A 13,669-nucleotide genomic window follows, 5' to 3' on the forward strand; every position below is an offset into this window, starting at 1 on the left:
ATCTCAACAAATTTAAAACAGGTCACAAAAAGCCTTGTGAAACTCTTCACCCTGGATGCTCTGAGCAGCTAATACCTCTCACCGGGATTTAAGCGGCCAACTGGGAGTAAGCTGTTTAGTTAAAACACCCAACAGCTGGCTCTCAGTCACTGGGACATCCGAATCCACATGGGGTGATTTATAAATTCACACAAAGAAACTGCTCACAGAAAGAAAACACCTGCATCTGTACTGTGATTAAAAAAATAAAATAAAGTAAGTCCCAGGGGCGCCTGGCTGGCTCAGGTGGTGAACTATGCAACTCCTGATCTCAGGGTTATGGGTTCAACCCTGTGCTGGGTATAGAAATTACTTAAAAATAAAATCTTAAAGGGCGCCTGGGTGGCTCAGTTGGTTAAGGTACTGCCTTCAGCTCAGGTCATGATCCCAGAGTCCTGGGATTGAGTCCCACCTTCAGGCTCCCTGCTCCTTGGAGAGTCTGCTTCTCCCTCTGACTTTCTCCCCTCTCATGCTCTCTCTCACGGTCTCTCTCTCAAATAAATAAAATCTTAAAAAAAAAAAAAAAAATCTTAAAAACAAACCAACCAACCAACCCAGGATAAAGTATTGTTTATTATCAAGTTCTACCAGCTCTGAGTAGCTGTGGCTAAGAGGCATCCATAAGGTGGCAAATTTGTTCACTGGCTATCATTTAATTTAATAAATTTAAAACAATCCATAAGTGTTACATGTTCATGGTAACTTAGAAAAATCTGGGGAGGGGGTTAAGATATAGGGAAAAAACCTAGAACGATTTTTTTTTCTTTTAAGATTTTATTCATCTGACAGAAAGATCACAAGTAGGCAGAGAGAGAGGGGGAAGCAGGCTCCTCACTGAGCAGAGAGCCCGATGCAGGGCTTGATCCCAGGACCCTGAGATCATGACCTGAGCCAAAGGCAGAGTTTTAACCCACTGAGCCACCCAGGCGCCCCTAGAGCGATTTTCAAAAGGTCGGTGAAAATAAGAAAAGATATTAGTCTAGGCACCTACAAAATATGAGAGTATCTCCTTATATACAGGATCCGAGCACACAAGCATCTCACCATAGGACTTCAAATACATTCCCAGCCCTAAAGTCTATGAGCTCAGCACTTCTTCTTCTTCTTCTTTTTTTTTTTTTTAAAGATTTTATTCATTTATTTGACAGAGAGAGATCACAAGCAGGCAGAGAGGCAGGCAGAGAGAGAGGAGGAAGCAGGCTCCCTGCTGAGCAGAGAGCCCGATGTGGGGCTCGATCCCAGGACTCTTGAGATCATGACCTGAGCCGAAGGTAGCGGCTTAACCCACTGAGCCACTCAGGCGCCCCGAGCTCAGCACTTCTCTCACTGAATACACAAGCTATAAAACCACAACATAGAAATATATATTCTTTAAATGGTGACATAACTCAAGTTTCCAACACGGAACTCCCGTCATGATTCACATCCAAGTTCAGACTGTTCCCAAATACCCCATCGAAAGCATTTCCCCTGAAGCCCGAAATTCTGTTTATTCCAGTGAGTCAAAATCATCAAAGTACTATTGTTAATTAGTTAGAAAATTCATCCTCTACACCTTCTTCCATACCAAAGACAAATGAATATCATTTTTAAAAAAGATTTTTAAAATTTATTTGAGACAGAGAGAGAATGAGCAGGAGGGGCAGAGGGAGAGAGCATCTGAAGCAGACTCCGTGCTGAGTGTAAAGCCTGACGTGGGACTTGATCTCATGCGTCTGACATCATGACCTAAGCAGAAACTGAGTCAGAGAGAGAGGAGGAAGCAGGCTCCCCAATGAGCAGAGAGCCGGATGTGGGATGTGGGACTCGATCCCAGAACCCATGACCTGAGCTGAAGGCAGAGGCCTCAACCCACTGAGCCACCCAGGCGCCCCCAGTTTTTGTTTTTAATGTATCAGGATACGGTTATCCCATATCCACCCCCCTTCACTGACTTATTTCTAGACTTTTTTTTTTTTTTTTTTTTTTTTAAAGATTTTATTTATTCATTTTACACGGAAATTATCCCATATCCACCCCCCTGAGCAGAGACTGACTTCGATCCCAGGACCCTGAGATTTCGAGACTTTTGCCCCATTTAGACTTTTGCCCATTTATTTGGAGAATGTATTCTCAACATAGTATAGACAGACATTAACCATCTGACCTCTAATGTAAACACTTCAGTTTATCGTCTTGCTTCAAATTTTCTTATTTTATATAGTCTCATCGATCAATTTCTTGATTAAATTCAAAGGTGGAAAAACTATTTTTTCTAGGACCAATTTTTAAGTAAAGAATACTGCAATTTGGGCACCTGGGTGGCTCAGTGGGTTAGAGCCTCTGCCTTCAGCTCAGGCCATGATCCTAGGATCCTGGGATCGGGCCCCCAATCAGGCTCTCTGCTCAGAGGGGAGCCTACCTTCCCTCTGCCTGCCTCTCTGCCTACTTGTGATCTCTGTCAAATAAATAAATGAAATCTTAAAAAAAAAAAAGAATACTGCAATTCATGGTAGCCCATAATTCAAAAAGACTCACACACACACAAACACACTAAAGAAAATTATGTTTGCTTATATAACATTTATCGGGCAGAAACCAAATGTGCTATTTTTAGTCCATTTTCCAAATAAATACAGTTACAAATCTACCTTGTCTTGTACTAGAAAACAATTTTCTAAATTGGTTGGCATAAACATGGTAATAAATTACCTAATTCCCTTCTAAATTCTTTGTATTTGAAGTTTCTACAGTTATACCCTAATAGGATCAAGTCCAAGTTAACCACATTTTTCTGTAAAAAAAACAAAAAACAAAACAAAAAAAAACCTCACAGGATTTTTGAAGATTAAATACAAAGCATATTACTTGGATTATTCCAGGAGGCAGATTATATGACTAGATCCCTTCTAAAAATGAAGAAGTGAAGTCTAGAAAGCATATAAAAGTTGCCCAAGAACATACAGTTATTAAACTGGTGAAGCTAGGCCTTAACCACTAATAAAGAATTACATTACAGATGAAACTATATATAGGTTCCATGTGAACACAGATGGGAGGAACTAAACCCAATCTTTGGCATCAGAATTAAACTAAATAATAAGGGGCACCTGGGTGGCTCAGTTGTTAAGTGTCTGCCTTCCATTCAGGTCATGATCCCAGGGTCCTGAGATCCAGTCCTACTTCAGGCTCTCTTGGCTTAGGAGGGAGCCTGGTTCCCCCTCTGCCTGCCTCTCTGCCTACTTGTGATCTCTCTCTGTCAAAATAAATAAATAAAATATTTTTTAAAAAAGAACTGAAAACTACTAAATGGTTAATAACTGATGATGAGTGGTGAATACAGTATACATACCAATAAACCTTCATACCACCAATCTACCAAAACTACTTACCAAAGGTAAGTTCTACACTGCCAAATTCAATGGTCAATTCTCTTATTCAACCTTTTTTTAAAAAAAGATTTTATTTATTTGACAGGCAGAGAGGCAGGGAGAGAGAGGAAGGGAAGCAGGCTTGGACCCCAGACCTTGAGATCATGACCTGAGTGGAAGGCAGAGGCTTTAACCCACTGAGCCACCCAGGCGCCCCTCTCTTATTCAACCTCTTAAGCTATATTTGATACACCGGATCACTCCTTCCTCTCTGAAATACTCCCCATGCCCCCACACCTGTGGTTTCCCTGGTGTCATGGTCCTCTGGCTATTATTTTTTTCCTTTTTTTTTTTTTTTTTAAAGATTTTATTTATTTATTTGAGAGAGAGACAGTGAGAGAGAACATGAGCAAGGAGAAGGTCAGAGGGAGAAGCAGACTCCCCATGGAGCTGGGAGCCCGATGTGGGACTTGATCCCGGGACTCCAGGATCATGACCTGAGCCGAAGGCAGTCGTCCAACCAACTGAGCCACCCAGGCGCCCTTGGCTATTATTTTTCAATTTCCACTTCAGTCTCACTTCTCCTTTGAAAACTTCTAAATACATATCCTGATCTTTATCCTATCTTATTAGCCTACCCTCCTCAGTCTTCTTCTTTTCTTTTCTTTTCTTTTTTTTTTAAAGATTTTATTCATTTACCCGACAGAGAGAGACCACAAGCAGACAGAGAGGCAGGCAGAGAGAGAGAGAGGAGGAAGCAGGCTCCCTGCTGAGCAGAGAGCCCGATGCGGGACTCGATCCCAGGACCCTGAGATCATGACCCGAGCCGAAGGCAGCGGCTAACCCACTGAGCCACCCAGGCGCCCCCTCCTCAGTCTTCTTTGTGGGTTCCTCCAACCAGAATTCAAGCTGGAAGTGATGTCACATTTGCTTTAACACCTTCCTTGAACTTTAGACTGGAAATTCAACTGCTACTTGACATCTTTTCTTGGATGTCTAATAGGCACCAAATTTAACATACCCCAAAGCAATCCTCCTATCCTCTAAAGACCGACTCTGTCTTCAGTTATCCAAATCTAAGTAAATGCCTCCACCATTCATGTAGTTCCTCTAGCCAAAAACCTTCAAGTCAGCCTTACTCCTTTTATCACTTCAAGCCAAGCTACTATTATTAAAATCCTATTAATTTTATCTTCAGAATATATCCACAGTCCAACCACTTATTACCACCTCCATGACAACCACTCTGATCCAAGTCACCTTCATTTCTAACAAAGACTACGGTAAAAGCAAAAGTCTTCTTCTTCATTTTTTTTTTTTTTTAAGATTTTTTATTTATTTACTTGACAGACAGAGACGTGGGGCTCGATCCCAGGACCCTGAGATCATGACCTGAGCCGAAAGCAGCGGCTTAACCCACTGAGCCACCCAGACAGTTACCACAGTCTGTAACACCCCCTGTCATACAGCCACAGCTCACTTTCTGGTTGCATACTCCTTCCATTCTCCCTTTTGCTCATTCTGACTCAGGAACACCTGCATCCTATCCTCCTCAGATCATACCTAATATGCCATGCTTTCGTCTCAAGACTTCTACACTTGCTATTTTCACTGCTTTGAACACTGTTTGCATAGCTAGTTGGCAGGACTGTCTCTTTCAAGTCTGCTCAAATGTCACCTCCATAATGAAATGTCCCCCAGGGGCAGCTGGTTGGTTCAGTCAGTAGAACATGCTACTCTTGATTTTGGGGTTAAGTTCAATCCTCAAGCTGGGCATACTTAAAAAATAAAACAAAACAAACAAAAAAACTTTTAAAAAATAGTAGTAATAAAAAGAGATCTCCCCCAGACCAGCCCCTTTACTCAGCTTTAATTTTCTTTATAAGCACTTAACTCTTAAAAAATATATATATTTCTTATTTATAATTTCATTGTTTATAGAATAGAAGGTCTCTGAGGGCAGAATTTTGTTCCTTTATCCCTAGTATCAAAAACCCTATGGCCTGACAAAGGGTGGTAGGTGCTCAATAAGTATCTGTTCAATAAATAAATTCAAACATTTGGAAAAATAAAAATGCTGGTGATAAAGTAACTGAAAAATATAGGATACAGGCGTGTCCGGGTGGCTCAGTGGGTTAAGCCTCTGCCTTTAGCTCAGGTCATGATCCCAGGGTCCTGGGATCTCGCCCCGCATTGGGCTCTCTGCTCAGCGGGGAGTCGGCTTCCTCCTCCTCTCTGCCTGCCTCTCTGTCTACTAGTGATCTCTGTCAAATAAATAAATAAAATATTTTATCTTTTAAAAAAAAATCTTTTTTTTTTTTTTTAAATATTTTATTTATTTATTTGACAGACAGAGATCACAAGTAGGCAGAGAGGCAGGCAGAAGCAGGCTCCCTGCTGAGCCGAGATCCCGATGCAGGGCTTGATCCCAGGACCCTGGGATCATGACCTGAGCCGAAAGCAGAGGCTTTAACCCACTGAGTCACCCAGGCGCCCCTAAAAAAAAAAAATCTTATAAGAGGGGCTCCTGGGTGGCTCAGTTGGCTGAATGACTGCAATGCAGGCACACCAAATAAAATATTTTTTAGATTTTATTTCTAAGCAATCTCTACACCAATGTGGGGCTCGAATTCACAACCCTGAGATCAAGAACTGCACACTCCACTAACCAGATGCTAACTAGCCAGATGCCCCTTTGTTAACTCTTTTATAGGTAAAGACCTAATTTTGCTATCATATAAAGAGTTACAAAAAAGAAAAACAAAACAAAACAAAAAAAACCACCAACAACAACAACAAAAAAACAACCCAAACTTACAAACAAAAAACCCCACCCATCAATCCAACAGAAAATAGGCAAGGTACACAAATACACATTCCATGGCAAAACCCCCTATAAGTTCGCTTTAAAAAAGATGCACAACATGGATGAACCTTGAAAAAATAAAGCTAAGTGAAATAAGTCAAACACAAAAAAGTCAAATTTTATAGGATTCCATTTATATGAAATGCAAATCCAGAGACAGAAAGATTAGTAGTTGTCTGGGGCTTTGATTAATAGACTGTGACTATTAATGGACACAGGGTATCTCTTTGGGATGATGAAAATTTGACAGGGGTGACAGCTACACAACCTTCTGAATACACTAAAAAATCACTGAACTGGGACACCTGGGTGGCTCAGTTGGTTAAGCAGCTGCCTTCGGCTCAGGTCATGATCCCAGAGTCCTGGGATCGAGTCCCACATCGGGCTCCTTGCTCAGCAGGGAGCCTGCTTCCCCCTCTGCCTCTGCCTGCCATTCTGTCTGCCTGTGCTCGCTCACTCCCCCCCCCCTCTGATAAATAAATAAAATCTTTAAAAAAAAAATTACTGAACTGTACACCTTAAAAGGATGAAATTTAAGGCATGTGAATTATATCTCTAAAATAAAACAAACTACTTTGAGATATAATTCTTCTATCATGTTGATAAAAATAAAACAGTTGGGGAGGCTATAGAGAAATAGATTTCTCATACATCATTGATGGGAGTGGTATAACTTCTGACGGCAAATTGGCAAGATCCAACAAAAGTATAAACGCACCTATCCTTTGACCTATAATCTCACTTTTGGGAATAATCACATTATTTTTATAATGGACTCAAATGTCCACTATCTAGCAATGGTTAAATTCACTATGGTCTATCTACACAAATAAGGAAGAATGCTCTCCCTGTATAGAAAGACATTCAAGACATTTAATCAGTGGAAATAGCAAGGTATTTAAGTATATATTAGGCATGCCTTTTATGTAGAGAGGAAAAAAAATTCCAATGTGTTTTTCCTTTTATTTCTATAAAGACACACAAGGGGGCAATGGGCTGGCTCAGTTGGAAGAGCATGGGACTCTTGATCCCGGAGTTGTAGTTTCGAGCCCCACACTGGGTGTAGAGATTACTTAAATGAATAAACAAACTTAAAAAAAAAAAAAGAAAGAAAAAGAAAAAGGCTTACAAGGACATGAAAATAAAACCAACAAAAGTACCAGAGTAAGGAGGACACGGTAGAATCAACACTTTTGATTATATATCTTTTTAATTTTTATTTTTTAAATCTTTTTAGAAAGATTTTATTTGAGAGACACACACAGAGACAGAGAGAGAGCAGTGGGAGGGGTAAACAGAGAAGCTGACTCCTCACTGAGCAGGGAGCCCAATGCTGTACTTGATCCCAGGACACTGGAATCAAGTGTGATCCCAGGACACTCAGCTGAAGGTAGACGCTTAACCAACTGAGCCACCCAAAGTGTCCTATATATCTTAAAAAAAAAAAAAAAAAAAAGATTTACTTAACAAAGAGTGTGTGCGCAAGCGAGCACAGGTAGGGGCAGAGAAAAAGGGAGAAAAATCTCAGATTCCCCGCTGAGGGTGGAAACCAAGATGGGGCATCAACTCAGACCCGGAGATCATGACCTGAGCTGAAACCAAGAGTCAGTCTCCAACTGACAGAGCCACTTAGGTGCCCCTATGCATCCTTTAATATTGTCTTGGTTTTTTTTGAACTAAATGAATATATTAGCTTTTAAAAGAAAATACCTCAAAAGGCATTCCATGCCCTATAGAATAAAGTCTGCTTGAGATTAAAAAAAAAAAAAATTCTTTTGTAACTTTTTAACAAATTCTTCTTCAAAAACCTCAATGTTTTGTGTTCATCTTAATGTGTTTTACTTCAAATTGAAGAAATTCATTATTTGTATTAATTCACACTATGCACTTTCATATATGAATTGTTATGATTTGTTGTTTCCTCTATTAAATCCACTTTCCCCAAGGCACCTGGGTGGCTCAGCCAGTTAAGTGTCCGCCTCCCCACACGGCCTCTCACACTCCCCCTGCTTGTGTTCTTTCTTTCGTTGTGTCTCTCTCTAATAAATAAAAATAAATAAATAAATTTAAATCTCTGCTCATTGACTTTTCCTCAACGTTAAGTATTCTCTTCTCCCACCCTGAGACCAGGAGTTTCACGCTCTACCAATTAAGCCAGGCAGGCAACCCTCCTCCGCTTTAAAATGTCTTTCCACAATTTCTTACCTGGAAAATTTCATCCTTTAAGATCTAATCAAAGGTCACTTCAAGTTTCCTTGACCTCCTCAATCAACCAACCCCCAAAGCCCATAATAATTCTTCATTCCCACAGTACCAGGACTTACTCTATTAAATCAACATTAGTGATAACTGGTTTCTTCTGCTGGAATAGGAGTTTCTTGATGTCTGGAAAGTCTGTTTCTTTAAATTTTCTGGACACTTAGCTCCTAGTATGCTGCCCAGGACACAAAAAGCACTCAATGAATGTGTGCTATATTAAACAGAAGATTTGAATGAATATGTATTAAGTAGAAAATGTAAATCATGTTCACTGATACAATCATATTTCAGGACAGAATACAATGAATAGTATAAAAGTACGAAACACGAAAATACTTAGAGAAGGAAGTGCCTGGGTGACTCAGTCGGCTAAGTGTCTACCTTTCACTCAGGTCATAATCCCAGGGTCCTGGGATGGAGCCCTGAATCAGGTTCTCTGCTCAGTGGGTAGCCTGTTTCTCCCTCTCCCTCTCCCTCTGCCTGCTGTGCCCCATCCTTGTGCTTGTTCAAGTCAAACAAACAAACAAGATCTTAAACAAAACCAAAAACCAAAACCAAAAAAACCTCAGAGAAGGGAAAGAGATAATTTTTTTTTAGAGATTTTATTTATCTGACACACAGAGAGAGAAATCACAAGAGGGCAAAGAGGCAGTGTGTGCGTGTTTACAAGAAAAGGTCAACTTTTTTGCCCACTCTCTCTTCAAAAATTCTAAAGCTTTTGATCTGTATTACCAAATTACCCCTCCAAAAAGCTGGTGCCTACTTATATCTCCACTACTAGAGTATGAGAATGCTGGTTTCCTCACTCCCTCACCAATAATTTATATATATATATATATATATATATATATATATATATATATATAGTTTAAAGATTTTATTTATTTATTTGACAGAGATCACAAGTAGGCAGAGAGGCAGGCAGAGAGAGAAAGAGGAGAGGAGGAAGCAGGCTCCCCACTGAGCAGAGAGCCCAATGTGGGGCTTGATCCCAGGACGCTGGAATCATGACCTGAGCTGAAGGCAGAGGCTTAACCCACCGAGCCACCCAGGTGCCCCAATTTATATATATACATATATATAAATATATATTTTTAAAAGATTTTATTTATTTACTTGACAGAGATCACAAGTAGGCTTTAACCCACTGAGCCACCCAGGCGCCCCTTAATATATTTTTTAAGAAACAAAGTTTGGGTTAATAGGAGTTTAAATTGGGGCACCTGGGTGGTCCTGGGATAGAGTCCACATCAGGTTGCCTGCTCAGCAAGGACCTGGCTTCTCCCTCTGCCCTGCCATGAACCCTGCTTGTTCACTCGCACTCTCTCTCTCTCTGACAAACAAATAAATAAAATCTTAAACAAAAAACCCATAAGATACATCACATCACCCATCAGAATGTATATCACAGAACAAGAAAAGAGCAAGTGCTGACAAAGCTGTGGAGAAAGTGAAACCTTTGCTGGGAATCTAAAATGGTGCAGCTGCTACAGAGAAAACAGTATGGTTATAATTTCCTCAAAATATTAAATATACAACTACCTTATGATCCAGCAATTCTCCTTCTGGGTATATACCCAAAGAAACAAAAGCAGGGACTCAAACAGATTCTGTATACTCATGTTCACGGAATTATTAACAAGGGCCAAAAAAGGGAAGAAGCAACCCAAGTGTCCACCGCCAGATGAATAAACAACACAGGACATTTCGTTAATATACAATGGAATGTTCTTCAGCCTTGAAAGGAAGGAAATTCTGACATATGGATGAAGCTTGACAAAATTATGCCAAGTGAAAGTCAGTCACAACAGGACAAATGTTATATGATTCCAGTTACATGAAATAGCTACACTAAGCAAATTCATAGAAACAAAACAAAATGGTGATTGCCAGGAGCTGAGAGTAACAGGGAACTATATTTAATAGGTATAGTTTCTGTGGTAAGATTCAGAAGTTGGGGAGATGGTTGTATAATGATGTAAATTTACTTAATGCCACAGAACTTAAAAAAATGGGTAAAATGATAAATTTTATGTTAAGTATATTTTACCACAATAAAAAAGGATAAAAAAAGTTTTAGACGATGGGGCACCTGAATGGCTCAGTCAGTTAAGCATCTATCTTCAGCTCAGTTCATGACTCCAGGGTCCTGGGATCCAGCCTAAGTTGGGCTCCCTGCTCAGTGGGGAGCCTTCTTCTTCTTCCTCTCCCTCAAATAAATAAATAAAATCTTAAAAAAAAAAAAAAAAAAAGTTTTAGATTAAAATTCATTCACTCAATTGGTATTCACCTACCATCAAGAAGCTTGCAATCCAGCAGTTTATAAGAAATTTACACTTTTTTAAAAAAACTACAGTTGTATTCAAGAGATAGTTAATATACAGTTATATAAATAAAAAATTTTTAAAAAATACAGTTACATATGCCAAGCAACAAAGGAGTAGCGGAAGCTAACTAGAATCATCTGTTAAAGTTTAAACATTTTAGAGTATAGTAACACTACAGGGAAACACTTTACTTTTCAGTTTATCTGATTCATTTTTTCCACTGCAAGCTCTTCACTATTATGTTGGCCACAAAAAACAACTGTTAATCTAAAAATATCACTTTAATATATATATATCTTTGGAAATGACTCTCTAGTACTCATGTTAAAAAAGCTCCCAAGGGTTCCAGATCAATAATTAAAAAACCCAGTAACTTGTCCCTTGTCAATCTTTAGTCTTACTAAACTATTATAACCAGGAAATTTAAAATTTTAAAGTAGGTAGTGCTATTCTAAATGTTTTGCAAATCCAACAACGAAGTCCAAATGGATCAGAGCCAAGCTTTAATCTCCTTCTAATTAAAAAAAAAAAAAAAAAAAAAAAAAAAAACAAAAAAAAAACCCAAACCTATCATAAGCCAGATTTTAAAATCTTAGTTTCTTTTTAAAATAAAAACAAAGTCCAGGATGAATGAAAATTAATTTTCTAGAATAGTCATTCCTAATGTTGAATTTTATGAAACCAAGATGAAATAACCACTGAACTAGGAGCCAAGAGATTTTAACAGGCGCTTCAGGAGTATTTCTTTCCATTTTTTCATTTGTAAAATAAGTGGAGAATATCAGATGATTTCTAAGGTCCTGGCTATTAGCACTTGATGAAAATCACCTCAGGCAGAATAAAAATTAAAAAACAAAAAACAAAAACAAAACCAAGCCAACCATCAAATTATGTGGAATTCAGATCTCTAGGGAGCAAGAAAGAGGTGAACTAACTGCAGTGAAATTAACAATGATAAGATGTCAAAGTGTCAAGAAGGCACTTCCCCAACAAGTCATCCCAGAAAATCTGTGGTTAAATCAAGCTAAAAGATTTCAATACCGACTCACCATGATTCTAAAATATTAACTATCTGGGTATCCCGGGTCACAAGCTGAGCAATCCACTAAGAATCGTGCTAGTGACTCACACTCCTGAATGAGACTGCTTTATGTACAGAGACAAGGAATCAATTAAAGGGTTTACAATGAAGTTTTGTTCAACTGGAAATGTTTTAAGTGGAAGTTAATTCTGCATGAGCGGTAATAGATGTTTAATAACTAGCTAGTGACAATTTCCAAGCAAAAGCATTATGGCAGTTCACTAGCAAACAGTAATCTATGTATTACAAACATAAAAACAACTTGTTTTCAAAAGAGCTCTTGGCTATGGACAGTATTTGAGAAACACAATATAATTTGTTGTGAGTCGAATTATAAAACCTAGTAGAGAGAATGTAGTTTGAAATCTTGGCTCTGTTAACCAACAAGGACACAAAATACATCACTGTGGGCTGAAGTGTCAATTTGTGCTGGCAAAAAGCCACTCTATTTGAATCTAAGAAACTTCAGGAACCAGCTGGAGAAGTATGAGTAACCTGGGAATAATGCATTCATTCACATCCTAAGTGGTACTATCTTCATGTAAAAAAGGACAGTATTGGTACACTTGCCCAAAACAGCTTGAGTTTAGGTCAAATCAACTGTCTGAATAATAATCACTCTAGGAGAATGAACACCTCAAAAAATGTGTAACATTTCCAGTATGACTAGGTTCACAGCATAAAATTTGCAAAAAAACAAAAAAACCACACACACACACAAAAACCCACAAAAAAACCCTATCATCCACTAATGGTGAGGGCAGTCTGGTATAACTTCTCTGGAATGTACTGTGGTTAATACTTACTGGGAACTTTAAAGTGTTTACATTCTGGGGTGCCTGGTTGGCTCAGTCAAAGAGCATGCGACTCTTATCTTGGGGTCATGGGTTCAAGCCCCACGCTGGGTAGAGACTACTTAAAACAACAACAACAACAACAACAACAAATAAAAAAAAACTTAGAAAAAAAGAAGAAAATATTAAGGTGTTTATATTCTTTGATCAGTAACTTCACATCTAGTAAGTTATCTAAAATAAATGACCAAAAATAAGACAAATTTTATGCAATTTAGGATATAACCTCATGACAAAATACTGCACAACTACTATAAATATTGTTTTAGAGTAGAAATCACAAAATTCAAATGTATACAATTCTCTAAAGACAAAAAAATAGACTAGTGGTTGCCTAGATCTGAAAGGTATGGGACAGGGGGAAACAGGGAGTGATCCCTAGTACGTAGGGGGGTTTCTTTTTGGACAATTAAAATATTCTAAAATTAAATTGTGCCATGGCTCCCCAACCCTGTTAATACACTGAAAATTTTGAATTGTACACTTTATTTTTATTTTTTTTTAAAGATTTTATTTATTTATTTGACAGAGAGAGATCACAAGTAGACGGAGAGAGAGGCAGAGAGGCAGGGAAGCAGGCTCCCTGCTGAGCAGAGAGCCCGATGCGGGACTCGATCCCAGGACCCTGAGATCATGACCTGAGCCGAAGGCAGTGGCTTAACCCACTGAGCCACCCAGGTGCCCGAATTGTACACTTTAAATAGGTTACTGTACAGGGCATGAGTTATATCTCACTCAAGCTATTTAAGGTATTTTTTAAACATCTAGATACCAGTGAGGAGATGAAAGTAACCAAAATAGGAAAATAGGGCCTGGAAAAAATACCAGCCAAAGTGGGGGCTTACTGCTTATAAGCTAAAGCTATGGAGCTACCAGATGGTTATATCCTCTTT

The 13,669-nt window shown here is 38.9% G+C and overlaps 1 protein-coding gene across 14 annotated transcripts in view; it reads right to left on the reverse strand.

The window, feature by feature from the left end:
- The window catches only part of GJC1 (gap junction protein gamma 1), a 38,218-nt gene that overhangs the window by 7,364 nt on the left and 17,185 nt on the right, over positions 1–13,669 (reverse strand). For 4 of the 14 annotated variants that reach the window (XM_045080793.1, XM_045080792.1, XM_045080791.1 and 1 more), the window contains one exon: positions 8,580–8,689. The exons of 7 other annotated variants lie outside the window; for them this stretch is intronic. The gene's annotated coding sequence lies outside the window, so the exon portion shown is untranslated. Of the gene's footprint in view, positions 1–8,579; positions 8,690–10,606; positions 10,660–12,728; positions 12,844–13,669 lie in introns of those variants that run through there. 3 more of the 14 variants (XM_045080795.1, XM_004772513.3, XM_004772515.3) reach the window with 3 other exon arrangements.

The sequence above is a fragment of the Mustela putorius genome, unplaced genomic scaffold, assembly GCF_011764305.1.
Source record: "Mustela putorius furo isolate JIRA1106 unplaced genomic scaffold, ASM1176430v1.1 tig00000487_pilon_pilon_pilon, whole genome shotgun sequence".
NCBI classification, from domain to species: Eukaryota; Metazoa; Chordata; class Mammalia; order Carnivora; family Mustelidae; genus Mustela; species Mustela putorius.